The following is a 16,642-nucleotide window of genomic DNA, read 5'->3' on the forward strand; positions in this document are numbered from 1 at the left end:
GCAGCGATATAGGGGAGAAGGGGGGCACACGCGGCCGCGGGCCAAACGGGGAAAAGGGAGGGACGGGGGCAGGTATAACCGTCCTCCCCCTCACACCTAGGAGAGCAGGGCTGCCAGTAGGCTAGCAGGGGGAGGGAAGAGCCATGAGGGGGTTAAAAGGCTGAGGCAGAGGGGGAAAGGCTGCATTCCAGGCTAGAGCTGCAAACAGATAGCACCATGCAGCATCCAGCAGCTCAGTCTCTGGAGAACAAAGAGTAGGCCCAGAGCCACGTGTAGCCTGTAGTCTCAGCAGGCAGAGCAGATCTCTTACTACAAGTTGTGCAAGGGGTTCCAGCTGCAGCAGGAGCACGCAAGCATGGAGAGCCAGCAGGGAGATCCAGCAGAAAGATGCAGCATTCCCTCCCAGCGACAGTAGCCCAGTCTCACGGGAGCAAAGAGCCAGGGAGATCCAGCAGAAAGCAAATTATCCCACAGAGTGTCCAGGAGGAGGTGGGGGAGGAAGTCATACCGAACGAAGATTTCCACAGGGAGAAGAGGCTGCAACTGCAGGAGCAGAGTGGATTTCAGGCAGAGGGAGTTGACCCTGGTGGCCAGACCCCGGCTGGAACAAAGAAGAGGAAGGGGGAATTTACAGCGTCAAGGAGGCAGAGGCACCCAACAGCACGGAGCAGCAGCACGGTGTGGTCGATTTAGCGGCCAGATATGAAGGCATGCCCGCGGCCACAGAATCAGATGGTCCAGAAGCCGGGATAGAGGAGCCAGGTACATCGGGAGCAGCGTAACCATGCAGGCCCTTCTCTCAGTGCAGACGGCATCGGTCACAGTCCCATGGGAGAGCATCGCCAGCGGCAAGCAGCGGACGTCACTTTTCACCGACAAGGGCTTACAGCAGGCAACGCTGGGTATCGATGGTGCAGCTGTTTCAGGCATGTGGAGAGGCAGGAGCAGTGATACCAGCATCAGGAGCAGCGGTCCGAACATCGTGGAGGCAGCGGACAGCATCGTAGTCCAAAGAGGTGTTGGACCAATAGCACAGTGCAACGGGAGCGGCAGCACGCATTGGCAGTTTTCATCACGCTGAACAGGACACCGCAGGGGAGCAGCGCAAATCACGATCCACGCTACAACAAGCCGCGGAGAGGCAGGAGCAGCGGTATCGGCATCAGGAGCGGGAGCAGCGGACTGAGTATCGTGGAGGCAGCATCGTAGTCCACAGGGGCGTTGGACCAACAGCACAGCGGAAGCGGCAGCACGTGTCGGCAGCCATCGCAGTGAGGTAGAGAGTCAACGCAGACGACGCGTGGCGAGGGATCACGGGCACCGTCATCAACCACCCCGTTACCTTTCACCCGCAAGAAGCAGCCGCCATTACTCAAGGTCGAATGGGAGCCGAGCAGGTCGACTGGAATAACCTTACCGTGCCAGGGAACGAGTTCATCAGGAAGTACAGCGGCACAAGCAGGCGTCATCGCATCCCGCAGAGATCTTGTTTGGGGAGCATGAGGCAGCGGGAGCAGGGAGCAAGGGCTTTCATTAGCGCAGACTCAACACCGCAACGGAGCTACCCTAATCACGAGCAGCAGTTTATCACGCCGCGGAGAGAGCATCGCGAGAGGCGTCCGAGCAGCAGAGATCAGAGGCAAGGAGGCGAAAGCACGGGCTACGCTTTGTTCGGTGTTGCGCCACCACTCCCAACGGTTCACGCGGAGCACACCCATGTGTCGGGGTCATCTCTTTGCGCCAAGGTCGGCACAGGATAAGCAGCACCCAGAGGGACAGCGGCGGGGTCATCTCCTTGCGCCAGGGTCGGCACAGGACACGCAGCACCCAGAGGGACAGCGGCAAGGTCATCTCCTTGCGCCAGGGTCGGCGCAGGACACGCAGTACCCGGAGGGACAAACGATCGATGACGCGGCGCTCGGGATTGGTAAGAACAATGTCGACAATAATGATTTGCATAATGTTTGTATGACCCCCAATAGTTGTCAGAATGTGCAGATTATATGCAGCGAGTTGTGCAACGCAGCAGGGGGGTTGAGTAATAACAGTTTGCATAAAATGTGTGTTATGCCAGGAAGCGCGCAGGAGGTACAGTGTCAGCATCCCTGCGGCGGACGCAACCGGGGAAAAACGGGATTGGTACAGCATGATAAGGCGACAGCCTTTGTGCAAGGAACCGCTGGCCTGGTATGCGCTTTCGGATCAGTAGCGGCACATTTGCCGGCGCTGACTAGAAAGGAGATTGAAAAAGGGGCTTTTATAGATATATGTTCACTCCAGGAAATGTGCGGAATGTACAGAATGTTAGCAATACTGCCAGAGCTATATCTGTGTGGAGTTTGTATGTTCCACCTGTGTTTGCCTGGTTTTCCTCTGAGGGACACTGTTTTTACCCAGAGGCAGCCATGAGCATGTTAAAATACACTAATTTCATGTATCCTGTGTACAAGGAACACAGGGGAAAGGTGTGGTGAAAATATGACGAGGTGGTCAGCGCAAAGGCCGTGGGGCATAAAGCCCATTGACTTTGGCACTAGAGACTTAGACATCTGTCTCAAAGCACAGGCGGCGGCCGTAGCTAAATGGGGCGCAGCGCCACAAAAAATCCAGGGCAGGGCATGCAAAGCAAGAAATTAGACGCTGGGTTTTCTGCATTATGCGTGCATCCGCACCCAGTGCAACTACAAGCACGCATGCACGTTCTGTAGCGTGAACCACTCCGTCAAGGAGTGCAACAGAGAGGGGGGGAGTCACCCGCAAAAGGGGCCCACACCAGCTGGGCCTAGGAAAAGCGAATAGTCCTGTGGAGTTGGGCCTGGGCCTGGCAGGGCTGCCCAGGTATCCCAGGTTTAAAGGAAGCCAATTCTCTGCGGGGGGGCTTCAAGGATGGTTTTAGGGTACCTATAACCAGAGAGGCACGCCAACAGTAGCGCCAGGGACATATGGTCCGTAAGGAGGAAGCTGGGGGCGGTACGCGAGAAAATCGCTAAGGAACTAGCGTTAGGCAGGACGGTGGGGCCATTCGCAGCCCCGCCATTGCCAGGATGGGAAATTTCACCTTTGGGGAGGGAGGTCAGGCACATCCAGCACCTGTCCTACCCCGAAGGGGCGTTGGTGACCGACGCATTAGGCAAGGAACTATGCTCAGGGCAGTACCAGCCAGTGAGGTGGCCATTAGGAAGGTCCGAGCACAAGGGAGGGTGAGCAGGTCAGTCTTAAGCCCTGTTAGCCACTCGAAAGAAACCCCCCTTACTGGTGGGGGTTTTAACCCTTTTTCAAAGGCAGGAGGAATTGAAGACACAGTGTGTTGAGCCTGCTTGTCCAGTTATACACACTCAAAAAGTCAAAAGCATTTGAGTTTGAAGCTCAGAGATTGGGTTTCCTGTCCATCCTACAGCAATTTTATGGCTGTCATTCAGGAAGCAGCCTTATCAGATACTCCTCTTGTGAGGTGTGATAACCCCTAGGAAGAGGCAGAGTCTGGAAGCCAGGTATCAGGCTTTTTGAGCTGTCCCACATTACAGCTCCCCCCCTGTGGTGAAAAATAAACATCCTGTTATTTTACAATCCAGCAAAGGGGAATTACAACTGTCCTCTATGTTAATTACAATGCAGTTTAAGAAATGTCATTTATAAAATAGGGAATAGCATGATACTACATGTCAGACAGTATATACACAATATCATATTTCAGGATCCGATCACGTTATGGATCCTGACATTGGGAGCCCTAAGGGCAAAGCTGGACTTAGAGTCAGCCTTTTAGGCTGCTTCCCTTTGCATCAGGAGAGCTTCGGTCTCATGGGACGAAGCTGCGGTGGAGAATTTTCAGGGGAAAATGTATTGCCGATGGGCTGCGCCATTTCGGGTGCTGTCTGCGGAGCATTCAACTCTTCCCTGCAGTGGTGCCGGCAGGGGCGCACAGGGTCAAGAGCCACAGCACACCACCTAGATGATCTCCTGGGGGCAGGGCCACAAGCTGCAGCACAGCCAATTGCTGCGCGAACTACAGGTCATGCTGGAGGTATTCAGCGTGCCTATCGCACCAGAGAAACTGAGGGCCCAAGACAATTTTAGCATCCGAGGGTTCAAAGCATCGAGGTTGGCATACAATAGGAGGTTAGGAAGGTTTTCCTAACTAACTGCTTTAAAGCGTTGGCCCACGGGCTGCTGGCAGCGGAGATGCAGAGAGGCAGCTGGTTCCCGAGGGTTCGTAACCATTGAGGTTCGCATTTAGCGTGCTACTGGTGTTGTTAGCAGAAGTTAATGGAAATGCAGCAGGATCCAATAGGGGTCAACCATTGATGTTAGCATCAGATGTTAGGAGGATAGAACGGTTTGCCTCTTCTAGTTATTTTTCGTGAGCTAGGCCCGGGCGTGGGCAGGGAGATAAGCTGCGGCAGCATGGTCGGGAACAGTGCAAGGCGCGTTCAGAAACAGCCAGGGCACCTGGTCAGGTTTGGCAGTTTTGTGACAGGTGAAGCACAGGCATCTGGCAGAGATGCAGGAATCAGGGAGTGCCCAGCAGGGGCCAAAGCAGTTTGTCTGGCCAAGAAGCTGGCCAGGAGAAAGGTGGCATGATGGTGGCCGCCAGCAGGCGGGCTAGGGGCATAAGGGCCCACTGGCTAGCCAGTTTGTATGTCCAAGCCAGACAGAGGAACAAGGGAGCCACGTGCCAGCAAGCGAGGAGGGGGCTGGCAGCAGGGCGCCGGCGCAGCAGCATCAAGTTCAGTGCAAAGCAAATACTTGAACTGGCAGGTTTGGGGCCGGGGCAGTCGGGGTGTGTGCCCCCCCCCCCTTTCCTGGGTGAAGGAAACGGGACTCCCGCAGGAGAGAGCGCGGTGGTGCCAAGTAGTGGGAAGCGCTAGGGAGCATGCCAGGAGGACCAGCAGCTTCTTGATCGCTGATGGAATAGAGGTGAAAGGTGCCAGCCGGCAAGGTGGGTGGTACCTAGTCAGAGGGGGGCACTGTGCAAGAGTAGCGGCCCAACACAACAGTCATTCATTCGGGAGGTAACGTTGTGGGGTACACGAAGTCCCTTGATATGTTAAGAAGGATTGGGATTGGCACTGACCTAGCATGGGCAAAGGGGCAGTAGCAAGCAGCCAGCATCGTGTGGTCTAGCATCATCTCCAGGCTGACCTGACGCGGCGTGCGAAAGGGGGCTGCCATAGGGAGGATCAGGAAGACGGTCAATGTGGCAGTAAGTGCGTGAGGGCACTGGGAGGAAAGGTCCCCAGTCAGAAGGTCAAGGGCATGTTCGGGGCTGACGGAGGCATCTGTCGGAGGTTAGCAGTGACTTGTTCAACGACGCATTGCAAAAGGCAGGGGAAGTCTAGGGAAGGGCGGATTGCAGGGTGGGGGGGTTTCGGTAACCGGGCAGGCCCGAGAACCTCAGTGGCGGGAAGAAGCGGTGCGCAAGGCAGGTGGAGCAGGGGAGCCAGCTGAGGTTGCAGATTCACCGTCGTCGAGGTGCCGCACGCCAGGCTCCAGCTGACGGCGGCGGACCGTCGGCTGCGCACCAGGCCAGAGTGATCTGTGGGGGCTGGCTCCATAGCGGGGGCGTTGCTGAGGGCCTACGGCGTAGGTATGTGGTACGCCCCGTCATAAATCAAGGAGGAGCATGGCTCCATAGCGGGGGCGTTGCTGAGGGCCTACGGCGTAGGTATGTGGCACGCCCCGTCATAAATCAATGATAGGCATTGATAGGGTTTTGTGCCTTGCCCACCGTTCTCTGTCCCTACCCTGCAAAATGTAAAATGTGAATAAGGTAATGTTTAATAAAACTGTGGCCAATGGTTAAATCCCAGATCTTGTCTCCGAGTATGATTTCAGTAGAGGAGATATTGGGGTTGGTTTAGCAGGGACGCAGCAGGCCACCCTCTCTCCCTTATGATGCAGGAAAGGGGTGTGTAGCATAGCTGCAGTGCAGAGCCACCCAGTAGTTGTGACAGAAGGCTCTGCAAAAACACAGCCATCTCTGTTTCTTCCCCCTTCATGACGGCAGGTAAGCTGAAGCCTCTGGGACCCAGCACGTAGCCCCAGTTTCTCTGCACAAATAGATTACGACTATCAATCCCCCACCCATCTGATGCTACTTAAAAAAAGGATAAGCAGCTTCTCTGATGCAGGCAGGACTGGCAACAGAAATCATGAGGCCTGGTGCAAACATCTTTTGGGGGGCACCGCCAGTGCCGGGACCCTGGCAGGTACAGACCAGTTCCTTGAAAGCCTTCTTAACCTATATGTAGTTTCTCTGCAACAAGGGGGGTAATTCTGAGTTGATCGCAGCAGGAACTTTGTTAGCAGTTGGGCAAAACCATGTGCACTGCAGGGGGGGCAGATATAACATGTGCAGAGAGAGATAGATTTGGGTGTGGTGAGTTCAATCTGCAATCTAAATTGCAGTGTAAAAATAAGGCAGCCAGTATTTACCCTGCACAGAAACAAAATAACCCACCCAAATCTAACTCTCTCTGCAAATGTTATATCTATACCCCCTGCAGTGCACATGGTTTTGCCCAACTGCTAAAAAAAATTCCTGCTGTGATCAACTTGGAATTACCCCCAATAAACCTCAAAAATTGTCCCTTTCTGGGCAGATGGGGACTTCAGTCAGTAATCACTACTCATGGAGGAAATCACATGGTCCGGAAGATGCTTATTTACATACGAATATAATCAATGTCCGCTTCATATTGCAAATGTTCAACCAGATAATTCACAGTAACAGAAGTTTTGGTGCAGGGCAAAATGTGAATTTCCCTGAAAAAACAATTTTATATTATTAAACTGTGGCCCTCATTCCGAGTTGATCGCTCGCAAGGCGAATTTAGCAGAGTTGCTCAGGCTAAGCCTACGCCTACTGGGAGTGTATCTTAGCTTCTTAAAATTGCGACCGATGTATTCGCAATATTGCGATTACAAACTACTTAGCAGTTTCAGAGTAGCTTCAGACTTACTCGGCATCTGCGATCAGTTCAGTGCTTGTCGTTCCTGGTTTGACGTCATAAACACACCCAGCGTTCGCCCAGACACTCCCCCGTTTCTCCGGCCACTCCTGCGTTTTTTCCGGAAACGGTAGCGTTTTTATCCACACGCCCCGAAAACGCCGTGTTTCCGCCCAGTAACACCCATTTCCTGTCAATCACACTACGATCGCCGGAGCGATGAAAAAGCCGTGAGTAAAAATACTATCTCCATTGTAAAATTACTTGGCGCAGTCGCAGTGCGAATATTGCGCATGCGTACTAAGCGGAATTTCACTGCGATGCGATGAAAAATACCGAGCGAACGACTCGGAATGAGGGCCTGTATTTGCTAATTTCAGTAACGTTTCTTTAGAATTGGTGCTTTAAGGAAGATTACTGTCCCTGACCCCTTTCCTTCAAAAAAAAAAGCAATTGGTTTCCCCAGCACCCTGGATGATAACAGTAACCAGATATAAATCCCACATGATAATAGAATTCAGAGATCTTCGTTACACATATTTGCGCAAATGTGTGGTTAAGCCCCAAAGCCGCATCAAGGCCTCTCTGTATATTTGGGGTCCCTAGCGCTATATCTAGGTGCAGGGTGTGGCACCCCAAAAAACCAGAATGAGCCAGAAAGCCCAGCGCGGCATACCAGTGTAAAAAACTATAGTGTTAATAAATTAGTATTTAGGAAGCCGAAGCTATAGAGAGGGTGATACAAACATGAAATGTAATTAAAATAGAGAAATAGTGTTAGAAAATTAATAAGTGAAAAGTGTTAATAGTATGTAAAGGCATGCCACACTAAAGCCATCCAGCTCAGCCAGTCCAGAGGCACCACACCTCACACCTCCATTACCCCAATCTGGGTCTAATATTAACCAGCAAGGAGCCACATGATAATGGCTCCTTACTAAAATATGTCTAAGCTAAGAGCTACCTACCTTGGAGCAACCCCATAATGCTCCATGTGGCATGTCAGGGCCTGCACCTCCTCCTAATGCAGGAACCTCTCTGCCTCTCACAACAGACATATAGATTGGTAAATGCTCAATTAGCTTAGTGATATCATTCAGGTGCTCGAAAGGAAGGGGTATTTCTGAGCAAGAAAAAAAGCAATTGGTTTCCCCAGCACCCTGGATGATAACAGTAACCAGATATAAATCCCACATGATAATAGAATTCAGAGATCTTCGTTACACATATTTGCGCAAATGTGTGGTTAAGCCCCAAAGCCGCATCAAGGCCTCTCTGTATATTTGGGGTCCCTAGCGCTATATCTAGGTGCAGGGTGTGGCACCCCAAAAAACCAGAATGAGCCAGAAAGCCCAGCGCGGCATACCAGTGTAAAAAACTATAGTGTTAATAAATTAGTATTTAGGAAGCCGAAGCTATAGAGAGGGTGATACAAACATGAAATGTAATTAAAATAGAGAAATAGTGTTAGAAAATTAATAAGTGAAAAGTGTTAATAGAATGTAAAGGCATGCCACACTAAAGCCATCCAGCTCAGCCAGTCCAGAGGCACCACACCTCACACCTCCATTACCCCAATCTGGGTCTAAGATTAACCAGCAAGGAGCCACATGATAATGGCTCCTTACTACAATATGTCTAAGCTGTGTGAGGTGTGGTGCCTGTGGACTGGCTGAGCTGGATGGCTTTAGTGTGGCATGCCTTTACATTCTATTAACACTTTTCACTTATTAATTTTCTAACACTATTTCTCTATTTTAATTACATTTCATGTTTGTATCACCCTCTCTATAGCTTCGGCTTCCTAAATACTAATTTATTAACACTATAGTTTTTTACACTGGTATGCCGCGCTGGGCTTTCTGGCTCATTCTGGTTTTTTGGGGTGCCACACCCTGCACCTAGATATAGCGCTAGGGACCCCAAATATACAGAGAGGCCTTGATGCGGCTTTGGGGCTTAACCACACATTTGCGCAAATATGTGTAACGAAGATCTCTGAATTCTATTATCTTGTGGGATTTATATCTGGTTACTGTTATCATCCAGGGTGCTGGGGAAACCAATTGCTTTTTTTCTTGCTCAGAAATACCCCTTCCTTTCGAGCACCTGAATGATATCACTAAGCTAATTGAGCATTTACCAATCTATATGCCCTTTCCTTCAAATCCTGCCAGTTGTGAATAATTTCTAGCCCTAAACCATGTCTACATTCATCATGTTGACACTGATGACATGTAGACATCGACAAAATGTCCCTTGTGATATAGTAGTGAGTTAACTGGTAAGTCGGCTCCAGTAGTGTCTTCTGTGTTTGGCAGTGATGTTCTGAATGACCTCCAGTGATAATGTACAGCTTCCAGCGGTGAGTATTGCTATCCGTAACCTCTAACCCTCTACCTAGTGCCTAACCCTAACTCTCCCTCTCATAGCCTAACCCTCACCCTCTGCCTTGTATCGTACCCTAATTCTCCCCCCGTAGCCTAACCCAAACCCTCCAACTAGTGCCTAACCCTCACCCTCCTCCTAGTGCCTTACCCTAACTATCCCTCCTGTAGCCTTACCCACAGGGCCGACTTTTCATATGGGCTCAATGGGAACTTACCCAAGGGCCCCAGGCTGATAGCTGAGGGTCTCCTTTTTTCCAGGGGTACCAGATTTTTTAAAAGCGGCCCTGGGGAACCGGAGATATCTAACTTCAAAGCAATGGCCCCCATCCAAGCCTGTTAATTGCCCTTCCCAGCCAGATACAATGCCTTGCTAAAGTATTCACCCTCCTTGGCTTTTTACCTATTTTGTTACATTACAAGTTACAACCTGTAATTTTATATTTTTTTTATCTGAATTTTATATGATGGATATGCACAAAATAGTCTAGGTTGGTGAAGTAAAATGAGAAAAATTTATATAAAAAGGAATTTTTATACATAAAAATTTGAAAATTGGAATGTGCATATGTTTTCACCCCCTTTGCTATGAAGCCCGTCAAAAGTTCTGGTGCAACCAATTACCTTCAGAAGTCACATAATTAGTGAAATGAAGTCCACCTGTGTGCAATCTAAGTGTCACATGATCTGTCAGTATAAACACACCTTTTCTAAAAGGCCCCAGAGGCTGTAACACCACTAAGCAACAGATATCACACTTTGAAGACCAAGGAGCTCTCCAAACAAGTCAGGGACAAAGTTGTTGAGGAGTACAAGTCAGGGTTGGGTTATATAAAATTATCCAAATCTTTGATGATTCCCTCGGAGCACCATCAAATCCATCACTGGCCACCAAAACCCACAGACCGGGAAAGGAGGGCATTAATCAGAGAGGCAGCACAGAGACCAAAGGTAACCCTGAAGGAGCTGCAGAGTTCCACAGCAGAGACTGGTGTTTCTGCGCATGTGACAATAAGCCGTACACTCCATACAGCTGGGCTTTATGGAAGAGTGGCCAGAAAAAAGCCATTACTTAGTGTTAAAAATAAGAAGTCATGTTTTGAGTTTGCCAAAAGGCATGTGGATGACTCCCCAAATGTATGAAGGAAGGTGCTCTGGTCAGATGAGACTAAAATTTAACTTTTTGGCCACGCTATGTCTGGCGAAAACCCAACACATCCCATAATCCCAAGAACACCATCCCCACAGTGAAACATGGTGGTGGCAGCATCATGCTGTGGGGACGTTTTTCAGCAGCAGGGACTGGTAAACTGTTTTCAGTCGAGGGAAAGGTGGATGGTGCTAAATACAGGGATATTCTTGAGCAAAACCTGTTTCAATCTGCCTGTGATTTGAGACTAGGATGGAGGTTCACCTTCCAGCAGGACAATGACCAGAAGCATACTGCTAAAGCAACACTTGAGTGGTTTAAGGGGAAACATTTAAATGTGTTGGAATGGCCTAGTCAAAGCCCAGATCTCAATCCAAGTGAAAATCTGTGGTCAGACTTGAAGATTGCTGTTCACAAGCGGAAACCATCCAACATGAAGGAACTATTTGAATGTTTTGGTTGAAGGCTGCGCTTACCGCTTAATTATTCCTTTATCACCCAATGGGGATGCTGCCTACGAGGATTGAGTGGATCCACCTTCCCCCAAATAGATATTTGTGCACAAAAGCAATTCCTCTGGCGCTTCCCCTTCTATACAGAAGTATTTGTATAATGCTATATGTGCAATTGCTATAATAAATACATATAAAATGTTTGCATGATACAATATATATTTAGAGAGTAACAATTGTTTGTGGAAAAACTAAAAACCTGTACACACATATAGGACAAAGACATAACATGTATTCACAAAAGAAACATATAACATATGTGCATACCCTATTAGGAATCCAAATATTGTGGGAGTGATACACTCTAGAGCGATCTTACACCCACTGGATTGGTAGTCCAACTGAAGTAGAAACAGTTTAAATTGGTTCAGGTGCAGGGAGTTCAGATTTTCCCAAACCTTTTGCTGTCCTTGATATTGTCCAGTTACTGTCACTTGCAAAGAGGCAGGAGTGGTTTGCCGGCAAACTTGAAGGGTAATAGTGGTGATGTGGCAATCACTGTCCCCTTCTCCTCTCAATCTACGCATTTCGCCTGCAGGCTTCATCAGGATGGAGAGTGGTTTCACTTCTGCCTCTTTTTATCCATTGCATCTGGATGTGGCTGGTACCGCCGCAACATTCTGCAACACTTACAGTTCCGGTTACTGTGGTTGGTGGTGCCCGAGACCTCCGACATCACTTCTGGTTCCGGTTGCTGATCCCGCCACGTCTTTACGTGGTACTTCCGGTTCTGGTTACTGTTGTTGGCGGCTCCTTGTCACTTCTGGTTCCGGTTACAGCGGCTGGCGGTGCCGTAGATTTCTAGTGTCACTGCATCCCTGTTGACATTACGGGAATATTTCCTCCAGTCTGAGTGTTTTTCACCATATATCTCAGATTAATTATTCATTAATACTTAGTTTTGTTATACTGGGCATTGTCTCTGATCTATATGAAAGGTGTCACTTCCGCCCTTCACACAGTGGGAAGGGCGCCGATAATCACAGGAATTAAGGACCTTGGATTCCATACTTTGCCACAATGCAGTCCATTTATCCAGAAGCAGAAGTGACATAATTCCATTTCAAAGTTCAAGTTGTATGTTACACAAAGTAAAATGAAATATGCTCCATTTTACCGGAAGCAGAAATGACGTCTTGTGTTCAATCTAGACAGAAGTATATTGTATTCAATAAAGATTGATGGAGTTTAATGGATACAGATTTTCATTTTTCAGCCAATCACCAGTGTCCTCACTATAGAGAGGTGGGGAGTCGATTGGTGATGATCAAATAAGATCCATTCAATGTACATGAAAATAAATAGAAAAACGAAAATGGTTAATAATCAGAATAATATATGACCTCATGACAATATATGTATATGTACCCACATTTACCTTCAAGTAAATAAATAACATTTCTTGAATGACAAGTTCTAAAATCATGAATTGTATACTTCTTCCCCTTTACTTCAAATTCTGTGGGGGTTTTTTTTATACAAATATTAGAAGTGTAGGTAGTTCGGCAGATTAAACAATCCCCATATCAATGAAATCCTTTTGTCCACTTTTCTGTTTCCCATTCCGTAGAAAACTGTACTAAATTATCTTTAAGTGAGGATGCTTTCTTGTATATAAAAGTAGTATGTTCTGGTAAATGTTCACTATGCACTGGATCTTCTTTCAAGAGTCTACAGTTTTTCTCTAGATCTTTATGATGGGAGCCATATTTAGATATAAATGCCCATTCATAGTTCAAGCTGTTTTTGTCTTCCTCAGGTTTCTCTTTTATAAGTTCGTCCCTATTGATTTCTTGTATCATCATATTCGCGATGTTAATCACTTCGTGTGAATATCCCTCATTTAGAAATCTGTTACTCATCTCTTGGAATACAACTTGGAGATGAGACTCTTCTGTACAATTTCTATTAAACCTTTCAAACTGACAGAGAGGTATGCTGTTAATCCACCGTTTATCGTGCTCACTTGATGTCTTGATATATGAATTTGAGTCAGTTGAAATACAGAAAGTGCTTGTGCATATATTTCCATCTTTATTGTACAAAATTAGATCTAAAAAGGGCATTTGTGTTTAACTGACATCAAAAGACAGTGTGATGTTAAAGTTAGATCATTAATAAAACGGGACCAGGTCACCAGGTTTCCCCCTTCTGCTTCTTCTTTTCAATAATCTGGCATTCCCAATAGGTCATAAGCAAGTTGGCATAGCTGGAGGCAAACCTGGTGCCCATTGCAGTGCTGAGTATTTGGCGATAATAGCTTCCATTAAAATAAAAATAATTATTAGGCAAAATAAATGATATGAACTCAATATAATAAAATTATTTAACTCTTCTGTGTATTCATTCTAGTCTAAAAAAGAAGCATACTGCTACTTTCCCTGTCTTCCATTTTATGATAGTGTATAAGCTGCTTACATCTGCAGTAGCTAAAAGCAATATGTATCCCATTTTATATTGCTTAATTATCTTAGTGTACCAGGTGTATCTTTCAAATAAGAACCATTTTGGATTACCAATGGTTGTAAATAGTAATCTACAACTGCATATACAGTAGGTTTGAAGTAAGATTGTTGTTATTGGAGATTATGGGTCTTCTGGGGGGATGTATTGAATTTTTATGTACTTTTGGTAGTATGTAAATGTTTGGAGTGGATGGATTGGCTATATTTGTAATATCCATCTCCTCTTTGGATAACATTCCATTTTGGTGAGCCCTCGTGGTAATTTCAGTTAATGATTTCTTTATATTAACAGTTGGGTCATTCAATTTTTTTATGTTGAATTGTCACTTAACAAGCACTTATTAACAGCAATGCAATCATCTTTGTCTATGGGGACCACTGCACCACACTTGTCAGCTGACTTTATCATTGTGGAGTCCAAGGTTATTTAAAGCTGACTCTTCCTTTTTTCACAAATTTCAAGATTTTTAACTTTTTCGGTTCCTCAAATCTTTGGAAACTATTGTGTTAAAAAAGTCAGTTCAATAACCATTAATACGTTTTGGGTAACACTTTGATCTAGGTTTAAAATTAGTCCTTTTACAAGGATCTGGAGTAGGGGCTATGATACAATCTGCTTTTACTTTAGATAGAAATAATTTAACACTCAATTTTCTTATGTATTTTTGAATGTCAATATAAAGATCAAAGGGATTACCATCAGCTGTAGGGGCAAATTTGAGCCCTTTTTGAAGAACTTTAATGTCTTCATTTGATAATTGATAGTAAGTTAATTTGAAGATTTTTCCCAAATCTGTTTTATTTACCAGAACTTTACATTTTTCTTTTTGTTTATTTTTCCTATTTTTAAGTTTTTCCTTCTTTTTAATTTTACTATTTTCTTTATTTCCTCCTCTCCTACCTCTATTGGTTTTCCGAGACTTTACTCCCTTCTTGGTGACCATCTGTCCAATTTAAAAAAAGAAGATAATGAAAAGGGACATCATATATTCTCAGTGGTGAGAAAAAGAGATGGTGCTGATTCTCTCATCATGTACATTTCTAGATCTAAAAGTGACATCATCATATGGTCTAAAATTACATATACGTTCATACACTTTGTTTTCTTAGACAATTCTAATGCTCTGTGGTTAATTTCCTCTGGTTTTGGTAACTCCATGGTTCCTCCTTAGTTTGTTGTCTGGGAGGAGATACCTTTTTAATTGAAAGTGCATGTGCATTGTGGTGTTGTGTAGAAATCTTGCCTAAAGCTCCTCGGTTGCCTTGCAATGGCTGATACCCACAGAAGAATGTGAAAAGCTGCAGCTCAAAATAATTCCTAAAATCTTTAATAAATACCATCTCAGGATACATCCAGATGAGGGACCAGTAGCATAAAACTTAAGCTGTGGAAGTAAAAGTAGTACTCTAGAGCACAGGTTCTCAATCTCGGTCCTCATGACCCCACACAGTTCACGTTTTCCAAATATCCTAGCAGCTGCACTGTGTATCACCAACTGTCACATTTTAAAAATCTACAGGTGACCTGCAAAACATGAACGGTGTGGGGTTCTGAGGACCAAGTTTGATAACCTTTGCTCTAGAGTATAGTATTCTACAACAACAATCCTTTGAATACAATTTCCAGTATATTGCTTTATACTTTATTGTACTTAACTTGTTTTCCTAGATACTCATAAAACCGAGATTTACAACTGCTCTATATGTGCACCAACAATTTCAGTGTCTAAAAAGAGTACTGTTGTTCCATAAAAAAATCCTACTGTGAATGTTAAACATTAGTTAGAAATTAGACCAAACTGATACACAGAGTTATCAGTGAGTGAGTGAGTGAGTGAGTGAGTGAGTGAGTGTCTGACTGAGTGATTAAGAGAGGTGGAGAAAGGTACTGTACATAATAAGAATCATTAAGTTATATTGGGGTGGTCCTGTCCCTATTAGGGAACAACTACTACGAGTTAGTATTACTATTCACTCTGTAAAAAGGGAAGGAATATATTATTTTTTATAGGTAACAAATTTATATTTAGAAATGCTAAATGTTTTTTCTTATTTGTTTATTGCTTAGACATTGAGTGCTGGGCTTCTCAACCTAATCTATTCCTGTACAAGAAAATTTCTCAGTTATTTTAAAGTTGGGTCTTGGGTGGAAGATTTACATACTGTACTAAAACTTCTAAAACAGACAAGTGGAGGTTTTCGCCTATAGCAACCAATCAGATTCTGTCTATCATTTTCTAGAAAGCAATAGAGAGATAATGGCTAGAATCTGATTGGTTGATATGGGCAACACCTCAATTTTTTATTTTTAGAAGCTTTATTAACTCTATCCTTGGTGTCCAATTACTGTGACTACAGTTAGAGTAACAATAATACATACACCACAAATCTATGTTATAAGGGTTACTAAAATAGAATTAGAGGCTTTGGTGGCGGCATAGCCATAGGGCTGTAACACACACTCCGGTTTTTCCCGGATGGCAAAAAGCCGGACAAACTTTGTCCGGCTTTTTGTCATCCGGGAGAAACCGGCAGTGTCTGTCACACAGGACGGCTTTGAGCCGTGTGTGATGTAGAGATGTGCACTTGAAATTTTTCGGGTTTTGTGTTTTGGTTTTGGGTTCGGTTCCGCGGCCGTGTTTTGGGTTCGACCGCGTTTTGGCAAAACCTCACCGAATTTTTTTTGTCGGATTCGGGTGTGTTTTGGATTCGGGTGTTTTTTTAAAAAAAACACTAAAAAACAGCTTAAATCATAGAATTTGGGGGTCATTTTGATCCCAAAGTATTATTAACCTCAAAAACCATAATTTCCACTAATTTTCAGTCTATTCTGAATACCTCACAATATTATTTTTAGTCCTAAAATTTGCACCTAGGTCGCTGGATGACTAAGCTAAGCGACCCTAGTGGCCGACACAAACACCGTGCCCATCTAGGAGTGGCACTGCAGTGTCACGCAGGATGGCCCTTCCAAAAAACACCCCCCAAACAGCACATGACGCAAAGAAAAAAAGAGGCGCAATGAGGTAGCTGTGTGAGTAAGATAAGCGACCCTAGTGGCCGACACAAACACCGGGCCCATCTAGGAGTGGCACTGCAGTGTCACGCAGGATGGCCCTTCCAAAAAACCCTCCCCAAACAGCACATGACGCAAAGAAAAAAAGAGGCGCAATGAGGT

Source organism: Pseudophryne corroboree, chromosome 10 (genome assembly GCF_028390025.1).
Source record: "Pseudophryne corroboree isolate aPseCor3 chromosome 10, aPseCor3.hap2, whole genome shotgun sequence".
NCBI lineage: Eukaryota > Metazoa > Chordata > Amphibia > Anura > Myobatrachidae > Pseudophryne > Pseudophryne corroboree.